Source organism: Taeniopygia guttata, chromosome 1 (assembly GCF_048771995.1).
Source record: "Taeniopygia guttata chromosome 1, bTaeGut7.mat, whole genome shotgun sequence".
Lineage (NCBI taxonomy): Eukaryota > Metazoa > Chordata > Aves > Passeriformes > Estrildidae > Taeniopygia > Taeniopygia guttata.
Window position 1 is genome coordinate 106,113,119 of NC_133024.1, and position 14,888 is coordinate 106,128,006.

At 39.8% G+C, this 14,888-nt stretch overlaps 1 protein-coding gene across 1 annotated transcript in view; it reads right to left on the reverse strand.

Annotated features, from left to right (window-relative positions):
- Positions 1-8,441, reverse strand: part of DMD (dystrophin) — a 1,135,802-nt gene extending 1,127,361 nt beyond the window's left edge. The window contains exon 1 of the mRNA XM_072937290.1: positions 8,417-8,441. The gene's annotated coding sequence lies outside the window, so the exon portion shown is untranslated. The remainder of the gene's footprint in view (positions 1-8,416) is intronic.
- Positions 8,442-14,888: the final 6,447 nt, after the last annotated feature.

A 14,888-nucleotide genomic window follows, 5' to 3' on the forward strand; every position in this document is an offset into this window, starting at 1 on the left:
TACATTCAAACAAATATTTTGTTGAGATTTTTTTTTTCCCAGAGGGGAAGGACAAATTTAGCAATTTTTACTGTAGGCCATTATATCTAAGTAGTACTCAGTATTTATTTTATTAATCTCTAATGAACCAAATTCTCCCTTGACTGCTTTCAGAATCTGGACCTGCAGGAACTTACCTCAACAGAAGCAGCCTCAGGTTACACCCAGCCTGCACAGCTCTGATCAAGCCAGATACTGAAGAGATAACAAATTTTGGTGCAGTGTCACCAGGCCTCAATCTGTAGCTCTTTCCTGCACTACTGATGATTTTATAGCTATGAAAAAACAACTCAGAAAACAGCTATCATCCCAGAGGACAGGGAATCTTCCAGCACTACTGTCATTATTGCTGTTGCCAGCCAGCAGCGTTACAAAGAGGAAAGAAAAAATATGACTGAATTAACATAAATTTAGCAAGTCCAATATGGATTGGGAAGCAGACTAGAAAGTTTCTTCACACAGTAGAAGTTTCCTTCACCCATCTGTTGGGTACAGGAAACCATGGGGAAAGAATCCCAAACAAGCAGTAAGTTCCCTGCAGCTTCATACCACACCAACAGCACAGTGACATTTCCAGCAAATTAGGGACCAGCGACACTTCTGCAGAATCTCCAGATAATGAAATGATAATTGTTTAAATCCACAACAACCAGAAATCGTTCTGAGAAGGCAGCCAGCATTCAGCTGAAGAATATTTTGCAAGTACACATTGCCAATCCTTAGTTATTTCCCTCTAGTGTTCAGCAAAACATTACACTTGAGATAAAAGGGGAAAGATCACACAGAGCCTAATTGAATTAGCTTAATTATTGTGCGTGGGGAAAAAAACAACACTGCAATAAAAGTGCTGTTTTGTTTTCCCAGCTGCTAGTTTTTTTTCAGGAACATATGTGATTGTGATGCTAGATAACCTAAAGGTAGGATGCCCCTACAGTCCCAAGGCACACTTGGGACTAAAGAAATAGGTTTAGGTCATAGGTGTAGAAGATTGTACTTCACAGTTTAAAGGCCATATGCAAGGCTGAATCCAGTTCCTGCAGATGGTTCATGGCAGATGTGGGCCATTAAGAACTGAAATACTATTGCATATAAATTTATAACACAATCTTTATTATGCTAGTCTACTTCCACTGACAACATGGAAATGTCATATAAATCTATTTGTAAACAGTGAAAAATTCCAAACACCAAACCAGCAAGTCTTCCTTGACATTAGAGAACATGAGAACAGTAGATTCCATCATCAAGCAAAAGTTAACATGATGAAATCATAGTTAAATAATAGTTTTGCTTCAATGATTACTTATTAATACACTACTAGACAATCTTTACAGGAAGCTCATTTGGGACCATTGTGACTTAGTGAAAATTTCCAGATGAGCTTTCTTTACAGGTCTTCCTCCCCTATATGATTGTCTCAAACTTAGGTAGAACACAGTGTCTGGGTAGAAGCTGACATATATTGCACTTTTTAATTTTTGTTCTCCTTGTACAACAAGGTGGAAATGAAAATTACTAAGCAGGGCAGACACCCTAAATAATTTGATTAGTGCACTTCCTCTTTGATAAGGACTTGATACACTGGCTGAACAAAAGGTAAAGCAGCTTTTGAAAGCTACAAACAACATCAACTTGCTATAGTTCATGTATATCTTTCTTTAAAATCCAACCATTCTTCTAAACAATAAATTAGTTATACAGTGTATTACCTCACTAACAAACAGGTTGATATTTCAAAATTAGGATCCAATCTATGGCTTCAATAGCCAAGCCAAAGTGCTCTTTAAAAGCAGTCCAGCAACCACTTCCAAGACTCTTTGTAGACAATACTATTTATGGCATCTGATTGCATCCTGCAGCATAATTCAATCACGTTGTGTTCTTGATACAAATCACACGGTATAAGGGCAGCAAAAAACTAACCTTGATATTCAGTCTAGTCTTTGTGCCAGGTAACACAAAGCAGCACATCCATCACTCATAGAGTTCCAAATAGAAGAGGTGGGAATTTATTCAAAGTAATTTCAGAAATTCAGCAATGGATGGGACACCACAGACACTGGTACAATGGTAGGAGATATTTTAGCTTTTCCAAGGAAGACACTTGTAATTTGAAATTACCTGCCAAGGTAGGGGATTTCCCCCCTCCCCCCAGTGTTGATAACCACAAACAAGTCACCATTCAAGTCAGTGAATTATTCTTAACTTAAAAAGAGAGAAAGGAAAAGTATTGAATTAAATTCTGCCAATTAGAGATTCATATTGCAGGAGATCACTTTAATCAAAATAAATCCATTACCTTTAATGTCTAATGGGTATACAGCTAATGACAAGATGTGAGCACTTATCCACACAACAGAATCAGCTACAGTATACAACCAACACACTTGCACTCAACAGCTAAAAAAGTAATTGTTTACAGATGTTGCAGGTCTAAAGCTAGTTTAAAGACACATATAGTATTTCTTTAGATCTACATTTAAAATATCATAACTCCTCAGCATACCAAAATACTGTTGTCAAGGCAACAGTATACAGAAGGCAGGCAATTAAAAAACAGATACTTATAGAGAAAGCTATTAAATTTAGTATCTTAAATAAATTGCTGGTTGGATGACCTTTTGCCATGGAAATGAAAAAGAAATGCTTGCTTTTGATCAGAGACTACTACTTAACAGGATTTAAGTTTCGAGACATTTTGGCAACACCTTTCGTAGAGATTTTCATCCCCTCCAGTTCTGTTCAGACTGAAATGACTAAGTAACAAAAGCTGCAAGTCTTCAGCACTTCTGAACATCCCAGTTCCCATGCTTTTTAAAATCTTAAATAGATGTGGAAAAAAATCCACCTAACTACTCAAAATTCAATTTTTTGTCCTGCAGTTAGGCATCTGCTACACCACAATGAGCAGATTATATAGTGGATAGTGAGGTCCTCATTCTGATAAAAATAAATGCAGCCTGTCAAGTATAACAGAAATAAAGGAAATACCTCAAAATAAAAGAAAACTAAAGCAAGACCAAAACTTAATTTCAGCAAGAGAAACATACGTAATTTAATTTTATCTGGAAAAAAAACCAAAAGATTGATTTGAGTACAATAGTTTAAAGCATATAATGAAGCCCTGTACAAGAAAAATTTTATTTCAGTGATTAAACTATTTTACCCATATAAACCACATATTTAAAAAGCACCTTCTACATAGACACCTTTGCATGCTGTGACTGTAAACATTACAAAAAAATTTCTAGTTTGCTCTGCTTATTATATCCAGCTAATCTATGTCCTGAAGTGGGATGAAGTACAGGAGGATATCACCACCACATCACTAGCATCTTCTGTCCTACAATTGCTTTGCAAGCTACAAGTGTCCCACAAAACCACAGATGAACTGGCAACGCCATGAATTAGTCTGAGCAGTTTATATCCACATTTTCATTCTGTTTCATCAGCAGAGGGGTTTTTTTTTCCTTTAAGCAATATAGAAATATATCCATCCAAACCCAAATTTTGTATGTAAAATATTTATCTATAAATAAGATATTTATTTTGACACATGCATTAGCCTTATGACCATGACCTTGTACTTCCCCCTTATGCAGCAGCTTCACTCAGCCCCTAGAGCCTACAGTTTGTACATCAATGAAGCTCGGGTAGGACAGAGGGAGCAAAGCAGAGGAAAAAAGCAGAACCACCATTATAAATCTATTTAACCGCTTTTATCACCACTACACATTGTAGCTTTACCTTTTAATGGCAATTAAGTACAAAAGAAAAGAAAGCATATATCCTGGAAACTATTAACGTTGCTTAGTGCCAATTCCTAACAATCGCTTTGTTATGCTGTATATAAAGAACAAAATAGTTGTCTTCTAGGCAGAACTTCAAGTCTTGCAACTTAACAGAAGGCAATGTGGGTGAGATAAAGTCCTTACTCAAACCCTAAGCCACACCAAACCATTTTTCTAAGCAGTCATCAAGTTAAAACAGCAGCTTACTCCAGATCTGCATAATTTTGTACTATAAGTTAAGAACAAATGAGGTCTTAAGCACTTTTCTGAAGGATGCATATGAACTGAAGAAATTAGAGGGCTTTGTGTTGCTAATCATGACTACAGTTACCAAGTTCTGAAACAGTAATAAAATCTAAGTCTTCATTAAATTTATGACAGAGTATTTATGGCATGCAGATTTCTTCTTACTGCATAAAACCACTCACTCTCAGCTTTGGGTTGCATTTGCTATTTTTTTTTTAAGTGTTCTTTCAACATAGCAAGCATGCAAATGCATTTGAGACTTGATGGTGCTATTTAACTGTACAGCCAGGAAAGGCATTCTGAAAAATTGAAACCACGTGTTCTTCAGAGAAATTAAATCACAAAGTTGAGTTTTATTAAGCTTTGCAACATCCATTTCCCAAGGCATGGTCTCCATGTATTCAACAAACATGACATCAAGTACAATACATTAGAGATCTACACTTTCCAGACTGGCATGCTTATCAGTGGTTTGGAAAGCAAGAGCAGCTTGTAACGTCCACATTTGCAGCTGTTTTACACTGCCTCTTTGCTAATACTAGCTCAACAGCTCTCTGGAGCAATCTTAGCTCAAGACCTGGATGGATTCTGGTTTAACCCCAGTATTTTAAGAATTGTCAGTGCCCCTGCACAGGGCGAAAGGAATATGCTCAGCTTCAGTCTCACACCAGAAAGAAACAAGGTAGTCCATCAGGTCTGGGGAAAGCCCAATTTTGATGGCAAGCATTAAATTGAAGACCCAGACAGACTCAAATGAATACCATTGTGACCAGAAGGGACCATAAGATATGGTCTGGACTGATTTTTACAACAGGCTTTTACATGCTGAATCCAGTAAACCACATTTGAATAAAGCTTACCTCGCAAAAAAGTACTAAATGCTGGACCAAACACCTCTAGATATAAAGGATCTATCCCCAGAGGTTAACCATCTTCTCTGTGCAAGATATCATATGCTTTAAATAAATTTACTCGCTTTGACTTCTCCTTCCTTATTGCTCCCTCCCCTCGTAGGCAGCTAGGATTTTCTGGCCATGAATATACTCATAGTAATAAAGTTACTTCTGCAACATCTCATAAAAGGCTTAAAACAAATTATCGGCTAAGCTCCATAGACATTCACCTTGGATTTCAGGTTTTGTGGTTATTTTCCAACACATTTCTCATAGTAGAATCAGCCGTGCCATATACACGAGGCAAAAATAAACTTTCCTACACCCATTTCCCTATGTCATCACATGACAAGGACATGCTGAACAGAGCCCCTGCAGTGGCCACTAAGTTCTTCCCTCCCTCTGGCAGCACAGCTTACATTCCTCACTCCTAAGCTCAGCATACCTGTGAATCTTCTTCATAGCTTGGCAACCCAAGCCATCCTGTATCAGTAAGAAATGATGAATTAGTGTCAGAGCTTGAAATTATCCTCACAGAGACACAACGAGGAAAATCCCATTTTACACTCCCTGATGGTAACTTCTGCAATACAACTGTTTTGTGTGTTTTAAACAATTTAGTAGGTATTTTACTGCTAGTGCTATTTTTATGTATGTGTGTTGTACCATACTGGAAGAAATCACTTGATCATTAAAATTTGTACATAAAGAATATTTGACAGAGACTGCTTTCCTGTAAATTGTGCTAACAAACTTTAAAATTTGGTCCTTACATAAAGTGAATCCTCATTACTTTTTTCAATCATTTAACTTAGAACTGACAGCAGGATGCCCAAATTAATACTATCTGCATCAGCCATTCATCTTAACCAAATATTGATACTATGAGCTTTTGAATATGACCTTGAATCTGCAAGTATAGAATATTTTGATATGGCAAATATAGTAACATATTCTACCCTATCTTTTCTCTGGTTTCATGGGAAGACATGACCTGCACCTGCCAAAGGTCAAACTTTTTATCCAGGAGCTGACAGAAAGCAGCAGACCCCCAAAGGATGAAATTAATATAAACACAGTAAAAAACAAGTGGGTTACAATCTCTTTTAAAGCCCATCCAAGTACCTGGTGCCCTAAAGCGCCATGAGATTGCTACAATAGCTCTACGTCCAGTCACCAAGATCTTCCTTACTGGGTCCCAAAATCTTTTCTGCAGGCCTAGAAGATGCCATCTGAGAACAATTCTACAGACTTAAGGTATGTTAATGATTATGCTTGAAAGCCCCTCCTAAAACTTCCAACCCAAATTTGTTCAAGAATGCATGTTCAAACAAATACAGAATCCCAAATCCAGAAATGCCTTACCCAGGTCATAGTTACAGAAAAATCCCAATCCAAAAATGAACCCATCATGAGGCTTGTAAGCAAGATCCCACCAAATTCTTCTCGCGTTTGCTTGTGCCAACAACTGTGTTAATTTGTTGTTCATTACTGCTACCCAAATCCATAGTCAGATTTTAAGCACTGCATTTCAAAGTTAGATAATAATAACAAAAGATAAGCAGAGTAAGAGACCACTGTGAGGTATACCACAAAACAAAAAGTATACCTGTGATGAATATTACCATGGAAATTGAATTTCCTTATATCTCCAGGCTTATAAACATCTGGGGCAATTCTATGATTCTTAAACTGAATCTGTTTCTTATTCATCATAGATATTACACCAGGGAGTTGTGCCCAATTAAGAAGCACAAATGTTTGCTCCATGCCTACTGCTAACATCTAAATCCTAATACTACTTTATAGCAGGAAACTTGAGAAACATTTTAGAGTCATTTGAGATCTTACACTTATTATGCAACTAACATATTGCCACTGAAGTTGATCTGGAAACAGACTTTCCAAGTGAAACAAAGTATAAGGGATAATTAGGAAAAGCTTAAAATGTTAATAGGTAACATTTCCTGTCTAGCTTTTCAGAGAGTGTCTGTTCTCAATTATGAATTTTTAAAGTGGGAAATCAAACTGAACATTAAAATTGCTTACTAGCTATAGGGAAAAAATGTAGGAAGAAAGACTCATATTTGTCTAGCAGTGAAGTTACTGCCTTCAATTTCACTTTCTGAAAGTTACATCGACCTAAAGTGGGTTTTTTTTTTTTAATTCTTCAAGTTCTCTCACCTCCAATCAGCAACTGCCCAAATACTTCATTATACACTAACAGGACAAGCCTTTAAATGAAGAGGGCATTTCTCTGTGCTGCACTCTGTCTGCATTTCATATCCCCTAGACGGTAAGTGAGCTAAGTATGGAACAGGGAACATGTGCTGCTATAAGAGGTAACACAACCAGCCTAACCAGGAATGACTATGGAGACAGCTCACCCAACACTTCTTTCACATTCTCATGGTGCAGAAACCCAGGCAAAAGACATGAACAAAAGCCAGAAGCTCTTTGGGGAAAAAAAAAAAAAGTTAAATAGCCATTTTAACTCTTCACCACTTCTGTTGGCTTAGTAAGCAATGGTCGAGCAGCACACTTCCTACACCCCATGGTCAATACCCATCCTTTTAAATGCTATATTGAAGGAGAAGCAATTATTAGGAGAAGAGAATGGGGATAGGATTAAAAAAAAACACGTGATCTTCATGAACTGCATCAGAGATATTTCGGTGGGATAGCACCAAATTCTGCTACAAGGGTGTCTTTATGCTACCAGAGTAAAAGCAACATTCACAAAATTTGTCACAGAAATTTTAAGTTCTACTTACTACCACTCAAACACTTCAAGACTGAAATTTCCATGGCAGCCCTAATTATTCCGTAATGCATGACAAATATTTTGCTGCTTTTCTTTTTTCAGATACAAGAACAATAATTTTAAAAAAGTCATTTAACTGTCTAAGGACATCACTATGTTAAGGCTTGATCATTGGGCAAGCACATATAGCCTCGAGAAGAGTTAATTTAACTTGTAGCTCCACATGCACTTGTACTGCAAATGAGTAAACGCTGAATGGTCTATAAATACCTTTACTACCATGGATTTGGTTTCTTTCCAGGACCAAAAAAAAAAAAAAAAAAAAAAAAAAGGGCCCAGGCACATGAAACTTTATCCTCTGGGGGAGCGTTACAGCTGTTCCCATTTACAGCTTTAACAACCTGCCCGCCAACACAAGCGGCACAAACTCAGCCCAAGGCAGGGGACACCGGGGGGACCCGCACGGCCACACTCGTTTGTTGGGACACGGACACGAGCATCGCGCCCGTCACGCCGAGATGCGCGATCAGCCCAGCGAGCCCCGTCTGCGCCGCACGGCGAAAGGAAAAGTTCAGGCAACACGAAAAGTAATTTCGCAAAGCACTGACAGACAAAACTCCCGAGCGCCGGGGCTGCGCAGGGACCCGGCGCGGCGGGCGGGGGGAGCGCGGAGCGGTGCCTACCCGAGCGGCTGCGGATGACATCGCGGAACTCATCGGCAGCCCCTTCAGCGGGGCTGAGGCGTCCGGGCTCGGCCATGCCCGGGGAGCTGCCGAGGGAGGCGGGGGAGCGAGGCTGGAGGGGCCGGGCCGGGCCAGGTGTGGAGCGGCGCCGCCCGCCCTGAAATAGCGCCGGGGCGGCGGCTGCGGCCCCCCGCCCCCGCGGAGGATGGAGAGGCGCAATTAGCCAGCCGGGTCCCCCCGGGGCACCGCCCGCGGCAGCGAGGGGTGTTTCGGCACGGAGCCAGCCTGTCCCTGGCAGCGGCGGGGTCCAACTTTTCCGGGCGGGTGCCCGCTCGGCCGCACGTCGCTGCGGCCCCGAGCAGCGCTCGCTGCCCCGGCAGAGGGGTCGGGGTGCCCGGGGTGCCACGGCTGTGCCGCCGGAGCCCCGCAGCCCTGCAGAGCCCGGGCAGTGCCCGTGCCCCGCAGAGCCCGGGCAGTGCCCGTACCCCGCAGAGCCCGGGCAGTGCCCGTACCCCGCAGCCCCCGGGCAGTGCCCGTACCCCACAGCCCCCGGGCAGTGTCCGTACCCCGCAGAGCCCGGGCAGTGCCCGTACCCCGCAGCCCCGCAGAGCCCGGGCAGTGCCCGTACCCCGCAGAGCCCGGGCAGTGCCCGTACCCCGCAGCCCCCGGGCAGTGCCCGTGCCCCGCAGAGCCCGGGCAGAGCCCGTGCCTGCCCCGCGGGCTGGCTGCCCTGCCGCAGGGATCGGACAAGCGGCCGGGGTTTGCCTTCTGCCCCCTCCTTTGTACTTCATCCTCCCAGGGACGAAGGTCCTGAATACCTGGTCCAATGGCACTGCTCCAAAGCCGCCCGAGTGGCAGCCTATTGGCACCTGCTGGTCAAGTCCCTTATGCGTTTCCAGGAAAGCGGGATACAGGAAAACATTTCCTCTTGTGTTAAATACAGGAGAGGTGCACCTTTGTCCCCTCTCACTGTAGTCAAGGGACAAAACGCTTCCCCCTGGCACTGCTTCCTTACAACCTCCATTAAGTGCCAATTTGGATGGCTGCCTCCAGCCCACCATTATTCCTTTCTCCTCAATTTTCTCTCCACACCAAATTTCAGGACTTGCCTTTTATGCTGTTCCCCTCATTTCTCCAGGCCCCCAAGCAGATTGCATCACCTCATGGGGGAAGTAACCAGACACAGGAAATATTCTTATATGTATTTAAACACCTGCTCTCCTTACAAGAGAAATCCAAGCTCTTAAAAATTTCATCTTAAAATACAGACAAGCAGAGAATCACCTGTTTTTGCTAGTTTGTGGGATGACAATGTAGTGTGTTTAATACAAATGTAGCCTAGCTCCTTCTCATCTTTAATATGAATTAATAGATAATTCATAAGCATATATAGAGGGACAGGAAATTAAGGATAAACTGTAGAAAGGATGTATGCCTTCACTTGTATTTGTGTAGAATAAAGGACTTGCATCTCTTCATGTATTCCACAGTATATCAGAAGAAATGTACTATTTTGAAGATAACAGAGTTAAACAGAATAGAACTAGGTAAGAAAACCAGGTCAGAGACAATGAACAATTAAAGGAACACTATTTACAGGCAGCAAGGCATGTGGTGGTAGATTCTGAGGAAAGGGGCTTGTCCCCATGTGAAGCAGTGGGACAAACCCTCTACACAGGGGGTGTCTCGTGGCTGGGTTCTGCCCTCCTGTTGTTCATAGATTCAAGTAATGAAGTAGATGAGGAGTTTTTTTTTTCATAATTGATAATTCCAGAAGTATTTTTAAGCTTTGTATGTGATGATCAGTGTTTATTACTTTAAAAAAGTGAGTGGGAAAAGAATGAAGTATTGCCAGCCTGAAATACCAAAAAACATTACTCAGAAAACGCATGAAATTGTCCTTGCATTATTCAGGGGAGAGATATCATATTTCTTTGTCCATATTCCCATTTTCAGTTCCCTCTACTTGCCCATGGTGTGTGCCAACTCTCACAAACTTCCAGTGATGCAATTTTGGCTCTCACCACAGGGGTTCTTGCTAGAAAAACTGTCTGAGATCAAATTGCAGGCTGGGTTACACCAGCTAGTGAGGAGAGCCTGTAGTTTCTCCTCCAATATTACCATTCTGTTTAGTACCCTGTTATCGCCCACTGCCAAGTTTTTCCCAAGCTATCAGCTGGATTCTCCCAGTCCCACAGCAATCCAGACATTCGGTAATTCCTGTCTGTCTCCCAATGTTTTGGTGTCTCGGCCTCTCTGCCTCTCCTTTTTAAGCCGACTTGTTTTTTGCATTCTGGTGCTTTGGGGAAGGTGGCAGTTCCTACATGCCTTCCCCTCCCCCATAACATGCACAGCATTACAGAATTTGAAATGGGATTCATGCACTTCTCAACAGCTGATCCAGAGCCTCCCATACGTTCTGTTCTGTCTTTAAAACCCTTCTGGGGAGATGGTATAGCTGCTTCCCTCTTCTTATTCCAGCTCATCTTCTGTCTGTTCCTGAGGCCAAAATGGAGGGAAGATAATTTAACCTCATTTTGGCCAAGTTGTGATCACTGTTCTTCCATAACAGAAATGTAGAAGGAAGCCAATCAGGATAGCGACAAAAATTTCACAACTGACACTTTTCACTCCAGACTGCCTGTATCAGTAGCCAAAATCTCATTACTGTGATTTGACAACAGGAAGAACACTATGTTATATGAATATATGCTTATATTCAGCATATAAGAACACATTCTTAAATGCTGAATCCGTTGTACTTTGTTTTAGTGACCCAACAAGACCGTATGCAGAAATTCAGTTCTTGAAGTTTTAACAGATTTGATTGACTTTATGAGCGGGCATAGTCCCGTAGTGTTCAGTACTCCATGTTTTGGGGTTAGGTTAAAATTCTGCATCCCTGTTCTGCAAACACTACCTACATATATATCTGACACACATGTGTATATGTTTCTAGCCCCACTGTTGGTTGAGTTCAGAGAGTCTCCAGCAAGAATTCCTTGCGTTTACTGCATTATAATTATTATCATTCTGCTTAAGGGTCTTGCTTCCCCACCAACAGGAATCTTGTTGGAGACAGATCTGGTCTCCAGGAAGCTAATCTAATCACAAAACTTTCTGAAGTATTTAAACTCCTGAAGTCCAAATCAAGGTAAGACACTAGAGCGACATATGTTACATTCTTTCGATAAAGTTATTCCATCGTGTTAATTGGGGGGAAAAATGTTTTATATACCTCTTTCCCAGAGCAAATATTCTATTAATGAAGAGGGTTTTCCATCGAGGCCCCTAAACACAAAAATCACACTAAATCACAGTAAATGTCTTCATCATGTAACAGCCAAATAGTGATGAGATTGGTTTGGAACTGTCTAATCACAGAATCCCTGCATCTAAAATTCTCCCCAATTTCAGCAACAGTACATGTGTTTTTTAAACTCAGATGCAGAGAACTCTTAGCTCACACTGGTGCCTGTAGCACTGCAAACTTTCAAAAAACTCTGTATTTTGAAATATGTCACTTATTTAAACCTCAGTGGAAACGATCATTCCCAAAATTTAGTAACATATTATGTGCTTAAAAGAAGAAAAAAACCCAAAAAACCACAGAACAAGCAAGAAGAGTAATTGGCTGGTTTTGATAGTGAATATTTGACATGTAACTTTTAAAGTCATTCTCTGGGATGTGTATGTGTGTGTGCATGCACTAATGTGTGTGTATATTATGTTCATGTAGAGTGTACATTGTTTGTTATTTAAGGATGAAGAGAGTTTGGTCAGGATCAATGATGCTAAACAAGAACTGGCAACTCTTGCTAGTCAGCTCTTGTCCCAGAAAAGAAGTTTCCCTCAGTTTACAGTCACCATGGAAAATCTTACACTGTGTTTTTAATGAATACTATTGGAATTATTTGGTTAGATTTTTATCAAAACCTGAGGCTGGTTAATTGAAATACTAGGGAGGCCTTCAGTTAGAAATTACATTTTAGGATGAATAATATATTTTAATGGGTAAGTGGCACTTATTAAAAGACCATTTCAGCAAATTATTGACTTAATAATAGACTCTTAAACCTGATCAGAGTCTGAGGTTAGATGTTCTGAGTGATAGATTATCTATCCTTAACGACATCTGTATGCTTTGATTCCACTTAAATATACTGATCTTTTTTTAGATGCATGTTTAAAGGCAGACTTGTTGCTAGTCATGTTGAGACAGCTGCTTATTGTCAACTACAAGCTGAAAGCATTTGCTTGTTCAAAATTAGACTTTATCCATAATTTTCATTAATATAAACAATCTAATAAATATTAAAATAGACTCAAAGATTATATGGGAAGATGTCCCACCTTTCAGGTCAGTAATCACATTCCTTGGAAAGAAAGGTCTAAAACTTTAGGAGAAAATTTAACAGTCTGAATTAAAATATTTTTTAAATCATACAAAATCATGCATGCCTTTTCCAGGAGGTCATGTTACATTCTGGCTCTGCCAGGCCATTTCTAATGCATCAGAAATATTTCTACACCTTGTTTAATCCCGGTAAGGGAGCTGTTTGTAAAAGTCTACCAGAGCACCACCTTCCCTGAAAAAATAAGTTATTTATCCTAACCACAGTGAATGACCCATCCTGTATTAAAACCAGTTTTCTTGGCTATGTAGGATTTTGATTCTCATATTATTTTTTAATTATTCTATAAATCAAAATGAATAAACAGTCAGAAAAGGACATAAAAGCTTTCCTTGTGATAATTTATGCTTTAAAATGATGGCTTTGAAGCAAAAAGGAAGTGTAACTGTGTTACAGACTTCATCTGCCCTAACTAATTTATGGCAACTCCCTCAGCTAAGAAGAATCACATGGTGTAAATGGAAAATGAGCCTCTACTGGTATTGAAAATAAAGAGGTAATTTATTTCCATCTTTCAGAAGTGCTATTCAAAACTGCATATAGGCTTTTGTCACAGCTGATTAAAAAGCTTGGGTTTCATCTTAGAATTAGTTTTATAATCTGTTCAAGCAAAACTGAAAGTCAGCACTCTAAATACACTGAAAAAACTGAAAGCTTATTTGCTGATAAGTACTTACTAAATTAGTGACCTGCTTACCTCCTAGGAACACAAATACTAGTGAAAGGCACAAAATCTTGTCATGGGCTTCCTCATGTGTTTGTGATGGATCATGTTATTCCTTTTATCTGCCCTTTTTTTGCTGCTACAATATTTGTAAAATTGAAGATTTATTAGAAAGCTTTATATATAAACCAGTGCTGTGAAATGTTTACTTTAGATTTGATTTTTGGTGTACTTAATTCTGGAGAAAAAATTATGTTGAATCTTTAATAAAAAGGCCTTTAAGTAACTGAAACAAAATAAAAATAAATGCCAAAAGGAATTATTTATTGCATGATGATGTATCCTGTATTAAAGCCCTTCTATTAAAAAGTTACAAAATAACCTGTCAGTTACAGCACTCATAACCATATTTACAAAGGCAATCAGCAGTGCCTCATGCATAGACTTAAGCACTCTGCGAAGTAATGCCTAATTACATTTTCAGAGCTATCATTAGGTATCTTTTGGCTTGTACTGTCATGTGCAGTAAATGCTTAAATGTTTTGGTCCCTATCCTCAAAGATATTTCAACATCTAGTTCTCATTTCTAATTTATAAAAATTAGGGACCATTAGGGACCTTTTCCCAAAGCCAAAGTATTTGAAATTTTGTCTCTTGGAAGAGTATTTGAAATTCCGTCTGTGTTGGAAACTTGTGAACAAAACTAGATTGCCACTATACTCTGGATCCAACACTGCAGTGCCTACAACTTCAATAAAAAAGTCTATTTAATTTTTTTTGAAGTGTTCTTCACCAAATGTTCATGCTATTTCTATTAGTATCGTAGTCCATTACAAATAATCTAGTATAAATATATCTACATTTGGACAAAACTGCCCATCACATCCAAGGAACATTCAACCCATGAATGGAGTGGTTTAGTTCCTGAGAGACCTCATCATTACCCAAAATAAAATGTCTCCAAACTCAAGGAAAGTTTTCTTCTCCCATATTAAATTCTTCTCAACATCATTGTGGTAGTTATTTAAAACAGCAATCTGTGGTTTGTTTTTTTTTAAATTTTATTTTCTCCTTTTGTGTGTGTGTGTGTTGTACAGAAGTTTTGCACTTCCTGTAATAAATATTCCTGATTCCCCTAAAAGTTTCCTAAGAAAGCCTTATATGTTCATGTGAGCTGTATTTGATCTAACTTTAAACGTGTCCTTCGTGGTTGTTTGGGCACCTCTGCTGGGGCTACCATTTACAGAGGAAGAGATAAAGAATAGATCACTACATGTCTGGCCTGTGCATGGTTATATGCATAGGTTATGGTTTGTTCTTTATGCCTAGAAGAATGCTTTTTCTTCAGTAAAAAAAAACCAAGAGCAGTTTCACTCTCCATTTTCCTAGTCTT